Source organism: Ammospiza caudacuta, chromosome 3 (assembly GCF_027887145.1).
Source record: "Ammospiza caudacuta isolate bAmmCau1 chromosome 3, bAmmCau1.pri, whole genome shotgun sequence".
NCBI lineage: Eukaryota > Metazoa > Chordata > Aves > Passeriformes > Passerellidae > Ammospiza > Ammospiza caudacuta.
The window spans coordinates 95,236,105-95,254,264 of record NC_080595.1 but is presented as its reverse complement, the minus strand read 5'-3'; the positions used below and the strand labels follow the sequence as shown (position 1 = coordinate 95,254,264).

General features: G+C 42.1%; 1 protein-coding gene across 2 annotated transcripts in view; it reads right to left on the bottom strand.

Annotated features, from left to right (window-relative positions):
- The window catches only part of IBTK (inhibitor of Bruton tyrosine kinase), a 53,531-nt gene extending 46,379 nt beyond the window's left edge, over nt 1–7,152 (bottom strand). For both annotated transcript variants that reach the window (XM_058800731.1, XM_058800732.1), the window contains exon 1: nt 6,992–7,152. The gene's annotated coding sequence lies outside the window, so the exon portion shown is untranslated. The remainder of the gene's footprint in view (nt 1–6,991) is intronic.
- Between the last annotated feature and the right edge of the window lie 11,008 nt (nt 7,153–18,160).

The following is an 18,160-nucleotide window of genomic DNA, read 5'->3' as shown; positions in this document are numbered from 1 at the left end:
GAGGTCTAACTTGGAAGGGGTAAGGGATAAAGAAGAAGAAACAGGAAGCAAAAATAAGAATAATTCTTCATGAAAATATATATTTACAGTCTGGGGCATCCAGCTCTTCTGTTTAGCTGTGCAAACTTATCTTTAGCATATACATCTTTCTCTGGCATCCCTCTTCTCAAAAGTAAAGGAGGCCTGACAGAAACACTCACCTGGCCTACGAAATGTCTGCAGTTATAGTCAGAAGTGTCACAAGATGTGCAGACTTCAGTACAAAAATCACACACAAACTCAGAAAGCAGAAAAAGTGAACTACATACATCACTATGCACAAAACCCCCAAAAAATCACTCTTCAGCCTTCCAGATATGTTTCAAACTGAGTGAAACAGTATTCAGTTCAAGTTTTTGTTTGCTATGCAAAACGTAATTTGAAGTTGTTCTACCCACAATTAAAATATTCCAAGAGAAGCTGAGCAATGCCATCCTGAAAGCTAAAAAAGAACAAACTAAAAATGTTAACAAGCCCTCAGAGTGGGGAATGGGGGGGAGGGGGATAAGACAGGGATAAGAAACACCAAAAAGAAAACCAACAAAACACAAAAGTCTCCCATCCTACTCAGCTTAGCAGTCATTATAAATGTTCACATCCTACTCCTTGACTCCAACCCCATCAAAAAGGTTGAGCTTAGCTTCCACTGCTTTTCAGCCACTAAATCTAAAACCATATTTTCTTAATAACTTTATTTGCAAAGACATATTAGAAAAATATGATTTTGTCTGGAAAAGAGAAATCCCAGTCCTCCTCCTGTTTTAAGAATCAAGATTTCCATAAAGCTGCAAGCAATCAGCTTAGAGCAAACATTAGCAATAGAATCTAAACTTTCAAGAAAAAAAAATCTAGTCCAGAGTATTCATTTAAATATCTCATAACCAAGCCTCCAACAATTACTTTTCAACCTCATTCAGAAGGGTTACAATACTCAGAATGCAAATCTATGGACCAGAAGTTGTTCAGTGTATACCTTCAAAACAAGTTCAAAGAGCAGGCAAATGAAAAAGAAAACAAAAATCATTTTTATTCACTACAATTTGTCCCTCATCCCTGACCAGGGGTAGCACCAGGAAATCTTTACAAGACTTGAACTCACCACAACTGTTCAGCTTAGATTTGTCACAGCAAGCTTTAGTTCACTCTACAGGGCATTTTCCAAACAACATACAAACTTCTGCAGTAACTCTAGAAATTTATCATATATATGTGTGGACTTTTGTCCTCTGACCTTCTCAAGCCTCAGATTATAAAGAGAAGTAAATTACTGTAACAGGTTTGGAAAAAAGCTCTGATTTCAAGAATACAACCTGACTTCTTGTTCCAATGAATCGAAGTGTGATGGGTAACTATTAGCACACTCAGACTGCCAGCACATCAAACACTCTTCTAAAACTAATAATTAAAAACAAAACACCCTCATGAAAAAACAGACCAAAACAAAAAATCTACAAAAAACCCCAAACATTTCAAGATCTACAGGAAAAAATGTATCACATTTCACCAACATGACACTAGGCAACAGAATTATGTCACGGAAGTAAAAATTTTATGCATGCCTTGTAAAGCACATCTTAAATACAGCTCATTGTTTAAGCATTACTATTGTTGCTACACAGGAAAATAAAGGTAATGATAAAAACAACATTAAGGAAAATCACTCAGGGGAGACATAAGGTTGACTAATCTGTTAAACTGGTATGAAATGGCACCACCACCCAAGAAAGAAGTCCTGCTGTCCCCTGTGTCACACCTTCCTTTGTGCAGATCCACACCTATCTAAGGCACTGAATCGCATGAGAAAATGATCCAGAAGAAAGCAAATCCTGAGATTTGTGCCATTACAACAAAAGAACAGAGGCCACACAAAAACTTATTGAAGGCATCTGAGCTCCAGCCTACCAAACACCAAAATAATGTGAATAACAAATCAAGTATTAAAAGAATAAAAAGCCTGTTACTAAACAGAAACATAAGCCTGCCTATCATACACTAACTCCATCACAGTGACATTTACTTCAGCTATGTGAAACCTGACCCTGCTGAATTATTTCTTTATAAGTCATTCCAACCCAGCCTTTCTTTACCGTAAACATTACAAAACTAAATATGGCATTAGTATATTGATATATATATATATATACACCTTGGGCTCAAGACAGAAGGCTGTAGATCAAGTTTTCACTTAAGGCTGTCACACTGGCAACAAACGCTGTCACATTAAAACAAAATCTGGAAAAAGGTGATCATCAAACCTGACTGTTCCACAAAGGAAGTCCTTAAGAGAAACCTTAAAACTTTCAAATTGTGAATTGAAGCTCAAGTCAGTGTGAAAGCATTTCCACTATGAAATGCTTACTTTTAGTATATGGAGTCCCAGCTGAACAGTGAGCACCTAAAACAAGCACAAAACAGGAAGCACCAACATTTTTTAAATTTTGAATTAAGATGATCTGGAACATGGTGCCATTTTGATTATCTGTCTCCACTTTTATTTGCAGATATTTCTGTGGGCTACTCAGCATGAATCACATCCATGTTACAATACCAGTGTCTTCTTAATGTTGTAATTATTAAAAGACATAAAAAGCTAAAGAAAGCTATAATATTTTTAACACTTTTATGATACAGTAAGCATTATCTGGAATTCAAATTATTTTTAAAAATTGATTCCTAATTAACATTATAGAAAAAAGTCATAAAAATGAAGGAATTAGAGCAGCATTCAAAGTATCCCAAAGATATTTTATTTCAGCAGCAAGTGGGTTTCTAGCCTTCAGAGACATGAGTTATTTATTATACACGTTCACAGCCCAGGAAAATTTAAAAGATTGGAACCAATTTGGAAGCAATTCTTTAGTAGCAAGAAAGTGTTTGTGGTATCTCACCTCCTGCAAGTGGGTAGGTAGGGCTGTCTTACTCAGCTCTCCCCCTCAGGGAAGGCAAGGCACCACTGCACCAGAGCTGTCAGACACCCTCCCAGAAGGAAGGTGTCACATGCATCATCTGACCCTATGGAGGCAGAACTCCTACAGCTGAACAGCAGCTCCGCACCCACTGTGCTTGTCTCAAAAATCTGTTTCTCTCAGGAAGCCACTACAAAAATCAAAGCTGTCACACCTCTCCTGAGTATGAAGTGAACAAAGATTCTACAAATACCTTAGTGACTAAGGATGATGGTGATAGATTTCATTTCCTGCAAACAGCAGATGTGAAATCTCAACATTTGGGAAAAGCAGAGTTGGCAGAAGCCTCCCACTGTGAAGTTCCAGAAACCTCTCTCTGTGTACCATATTCGCTATCAATGCATCCCCAATTTTCTCTTTTTCCAGAAAGCATTTCCACAGAGGTTGTGTGCTCTCAGCTCAGAGGTACAAGGAAACAGCAACCAACCCTCACCTCATGGGTGGCTGTGTCAATGTATGCCTCTAGCATCCAGTCTGATTTGATACTAGAACTGCCATCTGTGGTCCTTTCAATTCTTCCTGAAAGCCTACACTCGGGTGTTAGAGCTACCAAACCTGGCTGACATGGATGTGGGTACTGGTTAGAGCTACCAAACCTGGCTGACATGGATGTGGGTACTGGTTAGAGCTACCAAACCTGGCTGACATGGATGTGGGTACTGGTTAGAGACAACAAAACCTGGCTGACATGGATGTGGGTACTGGTTAGAGACAACAAAACCTGGCTGACATGGATGTGGGTACTGGTACCAAGACAGTGGCTGGTAGCTGCTGTTGAGCCTTTTTTCATTTAACACAGACAATGGTCTTACATGGAAGTGAAAGAGAACACAGAAGAGATTCAGCTACTCAGAATTCAGCACCACTCAAAGACAGATTGCTGGGTTTGCATCTTCAATGTGCACTGCATTAAAGTAACTCAACTGTCAAATTAGTCACATGGCCCTGAAACCCATCCTTGGCCTGATTTACTAAAAACATATTTCTCAAGACCTTAAAATTGGCATAACTTCATTCCATTCACTGCTTTTTTGTCAGAGTTTAATAATTTATTCTTTCAGTGTTATTAATTTTACTAAATCACATCTAAATTTTACTAATTTTACACTTAATTTTACTAAGTCACACCTAAAATGCACATGGTGAAAAATTACCTAGCTCCCCTCATTTGGTTCTCCTAAAACAGAACTAAGTTATGGTTTCTATTTTTCATATAAAAGAAGCATACAGCTTTCCTTGTCAAGCCTAACACCCTTCCTTTAAAAAAAAAAAAAAAGAAAAGTAAAAATAATGTGTTTTTTCTGACGGCACTAAATTAATTTTCTTTTCCTTCTGATAATAAGTTGCAAAGTGAAATGAGACTGGCAACATCACACATTTCAGGAAGGTTATCTCTATCCTTATAAGGGTATTGCAGTATCTTAAATATTTCCAGGGCAGAATGGAAGTGGATTGTTTTTTAAACAAGCATGCTGACATTTCTCCACGTTGGTCCATTCACATTTGTTTCATAACATCACAAAAGACCTGTAACCATAACAGCACAGAAATCCTTAAAATATTTGTACCTAAAGCAAACTTCACTAAACAGACTACTTGATTAGAAAGCTAATAAAAAACGGCTTACAGAAATAAAGCCATGGGAATTTGCTATCATGTTACCACTTTTCCAGGACTTTCTGTTGACTGTATTCTTACCTAAAGGCAACTTTCACCAACACCTATTAAAGAAACAGTTTAGAATCTGACAAAAGTGACCAGAAAATTGAGGCTAGGTAGTAATATAACAGCCTTAGCACTGGCATTAAGCAAGATATCCTCAAGGAAACACAGATGAATTCCTAGATAAACAAAGCAAGTGCACCTTTCAGGTACAGGTGGCACACAGCCTTTAAAAACAGTTAGACTACTAATTGCTGCTCAGATTACATATCCAGAGATAGTTTAACCTGTCCACAAATTCCTTGTATGTTTGTTGAAGAACAGGCAAAAATCTACACTTTCCAACCCCTTGAACACAAAATGTATTTTCTGGGGAGTAAAGTGATTGAATGTACAAGGAAAAGCAGGTAAATCTAAGCTATGCAGTAGATAAGAGTGGTTCAGCAGCCTGAAATTCCCACAAAGAGACCTTTAAAAAAGCAGCTTCTTCTCGACTATATAATAGGAGCATTGAGACACAGAAAACAAGGGTTCTGCTCTCCTCAATGCACAAAATATCAGAGTCCTGCTTCTAGTTCAGATAGCAAGTTTTAAGAGAAGCAAGTAAGTAGGGAAAAACTTAGAAAGAGTCACTAGGATTCAGAATGTTTATGGAACAACCCCTGAGTACAAGCAAATTGGATCTCTTTTCTCCTTCAGCTGTGGCTTCAGCAGACCACCCAGAGCCTCTGAATAAGGTGTCTGTTACACAAAGAGGAAACATCAAAACTCCAGCCCCTTTTACTCCAGACAGTGGACAAAGCATCCTTTGTTCAAATTTCATAAAAGATTCAGATGATATGTCAGGAAGGATTTTCAAATGACAAACTGAATGCACGTGAGGCTCTCAAATCAAGCCAGACAACAAGCAAACTGCTCAAGTTATAAATAAATGTGACCTGCCCAGAAGCAAAGCTATGAAGGAAAACCAATTTGCCTTGAAAGGCACCACATTCCACCATGCCCACCACATCCCTTGGGCCACTGCTGCTCCTTTTCCTGGGATGGGGCCTCCGTGCCACCACTCAGCACAGGTACACCCCAGCACAAGTGACCTTTAGAGGCTTTCTCCAGATTTTCTGTACCTTCAACAACAACAGCATAATCCTTATCAGAGTGAGACATGCAGCAGTGCAACAACCCTAATTCAGTTGCTCCTAGCTGAGCTAAGCAGCACTGCCAATTACAAGCTGACACATCTGTCAAAAAAAGACCAAAGTACCACTGGTAGCTAAATTCAGCTCCAAACGTCAGAGCACATCTATCACTTGGGAATCATTGTACATAAACAGTAAACTGTGAAATACTGTGCTGTGCTTATCTAGAAATACCAAGGACTGCTTATGCTTAATAACTTAGTACTATTTAAAAAAATTAAAACCAAGTGCTACAGGCAAAAGTACAGTGAGTGCAGCTACAGCCACTTGCACAATCCATCAAGATCTTGCTTCAGGCTTTATTGAAACAGATAATGCTGAAGGGAAGTTAAACACAACAAACCACACAAACCACAAGTGCGCACAAGAACTTCACCCCACTTCAAATTATGTCCGATAAATCCATCAAGGACTTTTCCATCTTGGGAAAAAGTGACGTTTTTGAATTAACTGGGAACTTCTGGTACAGTTTTACTGCAGCCTACCCACACCAGATGTTGGCGGGCGATTACTGTTTTTTGTAAACCACAAACTGTGACCAGTTTCCACAAAGACAGACAGCTACACTGACCACATAACCAAAAAAAAGAGCTGTATTTCGCCTAGGAAGCCTGCATGGAAGTATCCTCTTAAGATAACTTAGGATACTTTAACGAGACCGCGGCTCTCCAGTGCTTACGGTGCTGGTCTAACCCAGCAGCACTGTGAGCTGCTACCAAAAACAGACAAGCAGCACCAAGAAGGAGAGAAACACGCCAGGCTTTCCCTGAAGCCGCAGCTAAGGAAACCTGGCCAGAGGTTCCTGCCAGTGTCAGGGCGGGGGAAGGTGTGCAGCGCTTCAGGGAGCCAGAGCGGGGCCAGGGGCAGGCAGAGGGGCAGGGGCCGGGCCGGCTCCCACCGCACGCGTCCACGTAGCCGAGGAGCGCCGAGACACTTCTTGACACAGGAGGCCGAGCCACGAAGCCGGTCCCCTCCCATTCTACGTGGCCGGCCGTCCTTTACCCGCCCTGGCTGCCTTGCCCGGAGCTCTCCCCACTCCTTCAGCCGCCCACCGCCGCCGTCCCGACCCCTCCGCCAGGACCGTCCCCCGAGCGGCTCCCCCGCCGGACGCTCCGGCCCGCCCCTCACCAGTCGCTAGATGAATGGACTCGGGCGGGCAGGGCGGGACGCGCGCTGGGCAGCGCGGGGGCTCATCCTCAGTGACTCCGGGGCAGGGCCAGGCTAAGGCTGCAGCCGCTACCGCGACAGCTCCGCCGGCGACAGCGACGGCGACAGGCGGGGCCCGCGGCTCTCAGCGGGCGCACCGACAGCGGCCGCCGCACCCACGAAGAAGCGAAACGCCGATTGGCCGCCGCGCCGCCGCACCTCGCGCGCCGATTGGCTGCGGCTGCCGGCTGCCGCCTCGGCCCCGCCCCTCACTGCCGAGCCCGGATTGACTGACAGGCGGGGTCTGGGGGACGAGGGGGCGGGGCCCCGGCGGCCGTGGCGCTGCAGGGGTTAAACCAAGATGGCCGGCGGGGTTTGGGTTGTGACTATCGGTCCTCGTGTGGGGCACGGGAACGGGCTGGAGTTATCCGGAAGGCGGCAGAGCTTAGAGGCCTCCTTCTGGCAGTCCTGCCCGGAGAAGCACCGTGCCTTGCTGCGGAGGGTGGGATGGGTTTCTGGTAAGGTCACGCCTCCCTCCAGGAGGGCTCAAAAGCAAATAGTTAAATACCCAGCCTGTGGGTCCCCTAAAGTAATGGGGAGAAAGCAGGGAGGAGGCTGTGCCCACTCAGACTGTGTTACACCACAGCAGCTTCTCTCTCTGACAGAGCAAATGGTCTAATGTGTCGGATATATCTTGATTTTTTTGTGGGGCTTTTGACACCGTCTCGGGGCAGTCTCGTAAGCAAAGGCGGTGTGTGCACAAGGACTGGCACAGCCGTGAGTCCTGTGGGGCACAAGGACTGGCACAGCCGTGAGTCCTGCGGGGCACAAGCAGTGGCACAGCTGTGAGTCCTGCGGGGCACAAGGACTGGCACAGCCGTGAGTCCTGCGGGGCACAAGCAGTGGCACAGCTGTGAGTCCTGCGGGGCACAAGGACTGGCACAGCCGTGAGTCCTGCGGGGCACAAGGACTGGCACAGCCGTGAGTCCTGCGGGGCACAAGCAGTGGCACAGCTGTGAGTCCTGTGGGGCACAAGCAGTGGCACAGCTGCTCCTGTGAGTCCTGCGGGGCACAAGGACTGGCACAGCTGTGAGTCCTGCGGGGCACAAGGACTGGCACAGCCGTGAGTCCTGCGGGGCACAAGGACTGGCACAGCCGTGAGTCCTGCGGGGCACAAGGATTGGCACAGCTGTGAGTCCTGCGGGGCACAAGCAGTGGCACAGCTGCTCCTGTGAGTCCTGCGGGGCACAAGGACTGGCACAGCTGTGAGTCCTGCGGGGCACAAGCAGTGGCACAGCCGTGAGTCCTGCGGGGCACTCCGGGAGGGCTCAGCCCTTCTTGGTGGATGTCTTGGGTGATGCAATAGGTGGCACAGATTACAAATTAAATCAGGGACAGGATTAGGGTGTGCTGTTTAAGGGCAGGAAGCTGAGCCCAAGACAAGCGGTACCCAAAGTAAAATACAGAGTAAAACAAGCACACATCAGCTTTAAAAAAATAAAAGAAATTGATGTATTTTTTCCAAGAAAAACATTAATGATGTATTGATATTAATGTACTGGCCAGAGTTCCTATATGTTTTTTAAAGCCACAGCATTATCCCATGCTGTGTGAGCATTATGACCTTGAAAGAGCATAGCTATCTTTAATACCACAAAACAGTTGAAAAAAAAGTTATGCTCTTTAGTAGGAGTTCAATTTGGGAAAGATCCAGTATGAATTGTATTTAGGTGAATCCCAAGCATTTTTACCCGTGCCATCTGACTCAGTTAATGTGAACCATACAATCTGCTCTATGATTTTCTCTGTATAAACATTTGGTTTGCCAGCAGACATTCACCATTATAACTAAAACTGCAAGCTACATGAAATTTATTTATGCATTATTTTCCCAGTGATAGTTTCTTAGTGCTTCAGTCACAAATAAAGGTTGGAGGTGGCCACACTCCAAGTCTGCTGCCAGCTGGCCTAAGGACAGAGATGACCATCTGGGGACATGAGGAGGTCCAAATACGGCTCAAGTCAGTTCTGAGCAATGCTTTGTTGCATAATAACAAATTCAAGTGAATAGCCTGGACCGAATTTGGAGCAGCAAAGAGCATGATGGAAAGATGAAGAGGCTTAAAGTAGAATAATGGCTAAGATTCCATATGAAAAAAAGATAATATCTGGAAGCTGGACTGCCCCTTAGGTCCTTTATAATAAATGCTACTGTGAAGAATAGAAAACTGCAGCAAGCAACCCAGAAAAGTGGGAAAAGAACAGAGTCATGAATAGAACCTGATTAGAATCCAAGCCAGACAAAACTTTGACAGAATAACCAAAGGGTTTTAGCTATCATTTTCTATGCAAGAGTTTTATCTTTGCAGAACTTTTAATATATGCTTGGAAAAATAAGCTGTTAACTGCTTTGCCTGTTGTTTATTGTTTAGGTTTTTCTAATTTACTCCAGCCTACACAATAATAGAAATTCTTGCTATCTTGTTTGCTCTGCAAAAGCAGCAGCAAACTATTCACAGAACCAGGATGCTACAGCTTGATTTGCAGAGCTATGTTGAGATGCAAAAGTAATATTGTAAAACAAAAGTAGCTCAAACAGGGTAACTTGAGCCTCTGTTTAAATTACTTTTGTTGGTTTTGGTTTTTCTGCTGTGGAAAATTGCAACACTGTTGCATAAAATACTATTTTAAGTCTTTTGGAAAAAATTACAGATGTGGAGATGAAAAGCCAGCAAGTCACTGAAGAGGATTTTTAATTGGGCAGTCCAACAGCCAGATTTGTAAGTTCCTGACACACGTAGCATGTGTCTGTCAATAAAGAACTGTTCATCTGGCTTTTTTCAGTCTGTGACGAAAAGATCTGAATTATCAGAAATAAACAAGTAATTATAGGAAAAAATATGTCTCTAACTGCTGTTGTTACTTTTTATAGAAGCTCTAGACTTTGATCCATAAAAAGGAAGGAAGAGCAACACTTAAAAAGGAAAACCAGTATACTTTGCCATCTTCAGAATTTGAGGAGGAACATCAATTTTGAGCAACTTAACTAGCCTACAGAGTGTATTTTTGTCTTTATATGCTTCTCAGCTCATTGACTGTTGAAGAATTACAAATTGACTGAGCTCTAAATGTGTGTACTCATTTAAGGTTAGGGAAGATAAATCTAGGCTATAGGGAGGACATTACCCCATTAGGCAGCTTTCTAGTGACCTATTAATCTTTTCCATCCATCCATTGTAGTCTGCACCAGACTTAGGCTACTGGAGGAATTAGAGGAGGAGATTTAAGTGACAGAAAGGAAAAAAAAGAACTTTGTGCTTTATTCTGTCTAAAATTGATCCTGGATGTTGAGGGGAAAGAGTGTTTTGGTTTTTTTTAAGTGAGTAATCAAAAAGTTCAATCTATATATCAAAAATAAAAACAATTAATTCTTTCCTTTTTGGCTATACTAAATGTCAAGTGACAGATTTCTGTCTTCACATATCTATTTATGTGCCTTAGCTGGCCTAATTATTACCAGTGTCCTCTGGAGCCTTGAGTAATAATTGTTATTGGCAGCAGTAATACTCTGCTGAAGAAAATATTAATCAAGTTTAACTTCTGCTACTGAAAAAGTCCTTCTCTTTAATGAACTTGAAAAAAAAAAGAGTATATGTAGAAAGTGAAGGGAGACGACCCATCCTTTGATCAGCATCGAATTCCGATTTATTGATCCCACTTACACACTTTTATAGTGGTGTTAATTAAGCTTATACATATTACAAAACCCGAGCTCATCATTTGCCACAGATTACACACCAACCCCTCCTTTTGTTTTCAATACCTGTGGTTTGTTATTGAAACCAAGATTTGTGTTCTTACCCCAATATGAAAGGTTCTCAAGGCTTCCATGTTTGTCACTTTTGCTTTCCCATACCTTATCTGTTGAAGTGAGGGGGAGAACGACCATCCTATAATGCATCGAACTCCGAATTTATTGATCGATCAGTCACTTTAAATAACAGTGTTAACGAACTTCATGCATATCCCAAAATACAGCTTTATGATAGGCTAACAGAGAAAACTCTAACCACTCCTTTTGTTTTACAATACCGTTGATTGTTTACAACAAAATCAGTGTTCTCACTGTGATACGAACGGTTCTCAAAACTTCCATAACTGTTCCCAGGGTGCCATCTTTTCCCAGAGAGGATGTTACCTTTGCTATGGGAAGACTGCCTGAGAACCTTATTGTTTATACAAGGATGCCTGAGAGAGACTAATTGTTTATAGAAGTCAGGCTGGAAACTGCTTTGAAACTGCTTCACAGCTACCTGTTACTTTTCTCTCAGTTGCATGGCTTCGTGGCCTTTTTCTTTAAGCCATGCTTGAACTAAACTCCCGACATTTCCCCCGTCTTTTTCTTTAAAAGAAAGGAGGTTAGTTTGCCACATTTTCTCTATCATCCTACTAACCATCTTTTGGATACAGCTACAGAAACAAGGCAAGATAAGCAAAAGCAATAAGAGTACACCTAATATCCCTATAGCATATTTTACAAGGTTTCTTAGCCATGGTCCCAATCCTAAACTTTTAAGCCACTCATCAATACCCAATCCTTCTTCTTCCTTAAGGCTGTTAAGCCCTAGTCATAGCTCCTTTAACTTAGCATGAATAGATACAGAATGATCAGATAAGTTCATGCAACACATCCCTTCAAACTCTTCACACCCATGGCCTTGTGCTAATAATAAGAAATCTATAGCAGCTCTATTTTGTAGAACAGCGTGATTAACACTTTGTACATCTGAAGTTAACATATCTAATATCTGTGAAGTTTTATTTAGTTCACCCTTAGCCCAACACCCTATTTGTTTTGCTAGAGTCATGGCTTTGCTTGCAGCACCCCATGGTAGGAGAGCTGGAACAATCACTTGTTTAAATCTACTCCAGAACCATGGATCCCCCACTGGACTACAGTCCAAGTCATGTAAGCTGCGCCCTTGCCTGCTTGTCTTATGACTTAATTGCATTAACACAAATATATTAGGGTGGAATAGTGATAACTTGCCTAAATAACAAGGTCCACCCTGAGGTTGGGCTGGTATTCCATTCCAGGCTCTATCTCCACAAACCAGAAATATTCCTGTAGGTAATTTCTTAGGTGTCATGATGCTAGAGCCTTTACAATGGCTGTAGAGTTGTTTAGACACTATGTTTGGCTTTAGAGCTGAATCCAGAGTAGCCCATGTTTGTTTATATGGATTCATCTTTTGAGGATTAGAATAATCAAAGCTAAACCATCCACTGTTGGAAGTGCTGGTCATGCTAGCATTTGCACTTCCAAAAAGCTCCAACTCCTCAGGTGGAGAATGCAAAGAGTATTAAGTGATTGAATTAACAGACATTGTTGGTAGCCATCACTCTGACTGGCAGTATACCCTTTCTGTGCAGGCAATTTAATATTTACCATATTGTGCATACATAAAGCACGATTATTAATAAGACTGCAGAATTCTTGAGGAGACGATACTGGCAATGCTGAGACAAAGCGACGACTGATTAATCTGTCTAGCAAGTGTTATTCATACATTATCTCTAGGTTGATTAAACTGTATTACCCTTAATTCTTCAGCTACCACTACACCTAGCAATATAACAAAAGTAAACCTCATTTTTCTGTTTTTACTTTGACCTTTTTTTTCTTATCAGTTTTTAACCTTTAACCCTTTTCAAAATACACTGTACCTCCCACCGATAATAAGCCAAGATTTTCTGCTCATGTGATTCATAAAGATCTAAAGCTGAGGCAGTGTTTAGTCCTGTTTCGTTCCTTAGAGCCCACTCCCAATTATGTTTTCAGGTATGTCTATAATTACAGGTGTTACACCATAAATGGAAATGTGACAACTGATCCACCCAAAAGGTCCTGTCACAACCCCCACAACACAGTGCCACCCAAGCAGCACAATTTGGGCTGTGACATTCAAGGCAGTTCTCTTTTGCCGGTCCTTTTATATGGAAAGATGATAATGATTCAATAATGTCAATCAGTTCCCTGGTCGTCTGGCAACAGCGTTTTATCCCAAAGGGTTAAAACCACCCTCAGCTGAGCCACAATGTCGGGCCTTATCAGGCATTGCACGGTAGGTGGTAATTGGACTAAGAAAAGAAAGCTGTTAGCTGTTTTCATTTATGTAAACCTGGAGAGGAGGTGAAAGGCAAGTCTGAAAATGATCCTTTCTGTCCTTGAGATTTTCACATCCACCTCTTCCCTGGGTTTCTCAAAAATGTTCAAAATCAGTTTTATAGTCTGTAATCCTTTAGTCATTTGGCTGAAATGGTATCAGCTGGGTAATTCTCAGTCCTTTGTTGATTTGGAGTGGTGAGAAAGTAGTATGCACTTGAAGCACTTAAAATACTTAACTTAGCAGACTTATTTTCAAATTAATAGAACTTAACTGGCTTCAAAATTCTATGGGCTAACTGTGCTACACTCTTTGCAACATAAGAATAGGCAATTCTAATAACTAAATAGTATTTTCAGCTAGCAAGGTTTCTCTGATGTTCACAACAGCACTTTGAACACAAGTCATAAAACAAACACCTATCGTAAAAGCATAAATCTATCTAACATCACTTAAACTTAATAGCACTTATACTTAAAATACTTAAAATATTTAAACTTAATAGAACTTAACATTACTTAAACTTATCTTTACTTAAACTTAATAGAATTTTAAATCAACAGAACTTACATGTAAAATCTCTTAATTCTAACAAAACTATAACAAAATTTAACTGATTTTAGACTTATTTGTAAATAATGTAAGATCAAACTTAACAGAATCTAACTTATCTTAAACCTAATATGATTTAACCTTAACAGACCTCGAACTTAACAGCAAATAAACTTAACAAACTTAACCTTAATAGTATTTAGCATTTAATTTAACTTAAACTACTTAATAACAGATAAAACTTACTATAGACATAAAATATAGCATTTACTATAACTTACTTACAGGCCTGATTCTAAAATATTAAGCTAAAATAACTTTGTTCACGTGTTTGCTATAGCATTTCTATATCAAAAAGCACACTCACAACATCTCACTCATACAATCAGTCTAACATATCTTAACATTTTTAAACTTTTCAAAATATAATTCTAGAGTCTGATGTTCCACTGACTGAGCCATCTGGGCTTCTGATGTTAAAGTCTCTGCCAATACAGGTGATTTCAAGACAGCATAACCAATGCCAAGCCAAACCGGCTGAAATTTGACCCATGCATACAGTACGCTGATTCCTGTTTCAGTCTCTGCCAGGAAGAACTAAAGTGCCTTTAACTTTCCTTGTTTACCATCACTTGTTTCTTAATTTCAACAGGGATCTTTTCCTTTTGTTGACAAAAGTTACATCCATTAGGCTGTTAGGTCTTAAACTGAAGCTTTTGCCGGCTGTAGGGGGGAGGGAGAAACGCTCCCGCTGCAAAAAGCGCTCCAGTCCCGCGGCGCGTGTGTCGGAGCGGGCGAAACCCCCCCCTGCGCTGGGCTCTTTGTTTACTCGCCGGCAGGCTGACTCCGCTGCAGGCACCGCTGCACCCGTGGCTCCCCCCGCGGTGGCTTCGCTCTCCCCCCGCGGTGGCTTCGCTCTCTCCCGGGGCGGCTTCGCTCTCTCCCGGGGCGGCGCGCCTCGGCTCCCGCGGCGGCGGCTCCGCTCTCCCCGCCGCTGCCTCCGCTCCCGCCGCTATAGCGCAGCGTTTTAGGCGGTCGCTCACCGCGGCTGCTCCCCATGGCAGAGCGCCCGTGCCGAGTTCGGAGTAGCACAGACTCGGAAGCGCCACGAGCTGCGGCCGCTGTCTTGCACTCAGAGAGACAGTAAAACAGTGCACCATATATCACTCGCCATGGCCTGCTTAGCTTCTTGGCAGTTTTACCACTCTCTAAAGCAGCCTCTGACAATAAATCACCGAATTCACGCAATTCCGTTAACTCGTAAACTGTGTGGGGACTCACAAAGATTCCCCGTTCCAGACCATAAGCCAAAAGACCTTGCAATTCCTTCCATAAGTCTATTCCCTTAATTTGCCTGTTTTGCAAAAACATAATAAAAAGTTCATATGCGGCTTGTCTTTCCATACCTCTTTTTAAGTGCGCACTTTCACCTAGCAGCGTTTTCTCAGACTTCTGCCGCACGCATCAGCTGGACCCATCTAATATTGTCGCCAGGGCACGGCGCGTATCGGCGGTTTTCTTTTTTCCTCCGCTTTAATTTCGCGCTTATTGCCGCTCCCGCTGCTTCGGAGCCTGAACCAGTCCTCACTTATCCTTTGGTGTTCGCAATCCCCGTGGTGGCCGCGATCGTCGTGTCCGCTATCACGTCCGGGTGTCACCAATTTGTTGAAGTGAGGGGGAGAATGACCATCCTATAATGCATCGAACTCCGAATTTATTGATCGATCAGTCACTTTAAATAACAGTGTTAACGAACTTCATGCATATCCCAAAATACAGCTTTATGATAGGCTAACAGAGAAAACTCTAACCACTCCTTTTGTTTTACAATACCGTTGATTGTTTACATTAAACAAAATCTGTGTTCTCACTGTGATACGAACGGTTCTCAAAACTTCCATAACTGTTCCCAGGGTGCCATCTTTTCCCAGAGAGGATGTTACCTTTGTTATGGGAAGACTGCCTGAGAACCTTATTGTTTATACAAGGATGCCTGAGAGAGACTAATTGTTTATAGAAGTCAGGCTGGAAACTGCTTTGAAACTGTTTCACAGCTACCTGTTACTTTTCTCTCAGTTGCATGGCTTCGTGGCCTTTTTCTTTAAGCCATGCTTGAACTAAACTCCCGACACTTATCCAAGGACAAGGTGTTTACTTGTTATTGAAGACAGGCTTGAGAACTCTTGCCGTTTACAGAAATGTGCCTGGGAAACAGGCTTGAGAATTAGCTGCTTACAGCTGCCTTTTACTTTTCCATCAGCTATATATTTTCATGGCCTTTTTTCCTTCAAGCCATGTCTGAGCAAAATTCTCCAACAAGTATAATATACTAGAAAATTTGTATTACAGAACTAATAGAGCAAAATTCAATGTAACACCTCTTAGAAGGGAAAGCCTGCAAAAAAAAAGTGTCTCCAAATTCACTAAAACTATGTGCATCTTGATTTAACAAAGCTTATCCTCTTACTCAAACAGACTGGGTCATTAAATTCCTGATGTATAACAATCTAAGGAAAGTGTGGAGAAGTCCAAGGATCAAACAGCATGGAAATGACAATGGTGATGGATGTGGGCTTCCCAGACTGATCAATCTACTTGAGAGTTCCCCTGTGAAGTAGGAAATGGAGAGGTGGGAGCTTCCAGGAGCTTTCTCTCAGCAAACCATGGCTCCAGAAAAGCAGGTTCTTCATCTTGCATGGCTGGAGCACTTTGTGTACCCATGCCATGTCAGAAACTCCAACATCTCCTCTTCAGCTTCCAGGATTTCCAGCTTGTCTAATTAGACCTTGGGAGCCTCTCTGATCCCCAAGGTAGATTTTTCTGTTATTGTAGTTGTCCAGGTACACAAAGAGGATAGGTTGTTATCAGTGATATGAGACGTGTGTGGTGACAATGCATTGTCCTCCATTTGTTCAGAATTCCCGTATTTTTAAAAAATGTTTTGTAAAATTCTGTGATAAAGGGCCTAACATACATGAAACAAAAATTAAAATGGTATCCCACAGGTACTAAAAGAACTTTTGTGGAACCTGGTAAAGGGACAGTTACTAAAATGTAATTTTCAATAAAATCAGAGACTGCAGTATATGTAAATTTATTGTAGTAGCATCTGTTGTGTGTGAAATATTTTGCAGAAGAGCATGATTTTAAATAAAGTGGTTGTTGGACTTTCTTTTATTTTGGGGGAAGTTTATTGTACAAGTGCAGCAAAAAATTTACTTTGTGGCCTGTCTTTCCTGCATCATTCTTATCTTACTGAATAGAAGGAGCAAGGCTGCAGATTATTTCAGAGCATCAACCCTCTGTGGAGAAGAGAGATGGACAAAAAGACAAGAGAATAAAGCCAATGTCTTGGGCTTCATACTGACTTTCCAGTGAAAATCTCAGAGTCCACATCCATGGCAAATAACACTGCTGGTCTTTGGCAGTCTCACAGAGAGGGGAGAGGAAAGATCATGGTGGCTAAGAGAAAAAGAAGATCTGGTTTTCTCTTCTGAACCTGTGGCAACAGAGAGAAACTGCCTTTCTTTCCTTATTCTGATGATGGGGAAGAAAGAGATTTTTTTTTAAAAAACTTTTTGTAAAGACTAAGTAAACATCCTGTTGATGGTACAGCTGTTTTGGTTTTTTTTTCCTGTCCATTTCATGCCCAGATGCAGCTATGTTGGTGCTATCCCTGAAAAAGGCATCTGACCCCCTCTCTTGCATCGAGCCCCACGTAGAGTGGCCATGCTGGCAGTAGGATCTTGCTGTGCTCAGTGTGGGTGGCAGAGGGAGACTGGAATTGTCCTGCACCACTCGTGTCCATCCTTGTAGCAACTTGCTGCTCTTGTGGAAGGTGTTGGTCCCCAGTAGCGCTGCATTAAATAGTATGTTGGCAAAGATAGCATAGCTTTCCTTCCATCACCTCCAGACAGGTCTCCTCTGGCCTTACCTTACTTCGTTTTAGGTCTTTAGTCATAAAATGCTCTCTGGATATCAGTGTTGATAGATAAAAAAACAATCTCAAGAGAATAAAATCTCTACAGCTACTAGAGACACACCTTTGCATTTTACCTTGCAGTGCCATCTACAGTCGGGAAAGTCTTGCGACACTCAGATGACGCCTCAGTGTTACTCAGTTAGCAGGCAATTCTGCAACAAAAACTGTGGCACCGCAGTTTTCTTTGCAAGTTTAGCTTGTGGAGTGCAGGCTCGGAACTCGAGGCATTTCCCTTGACCTAGTTTCAGCTGTGCCAATGGCTTGCTAAACATTGCATCAGGCAGCGGGAAGAGGATTCATCCTTCCTCACTCCATGGTGAAGTCTCATGGTCTGTCTCAGCAATCTAAATTAGCACCTTTATTGGGACTGCTAAAAACAGGAACTTAACTTTTCTGTTTTAAATTGTCCCTTGTAGGAAACTGTTCGTGATCACTGACTCCTCAGCAAAA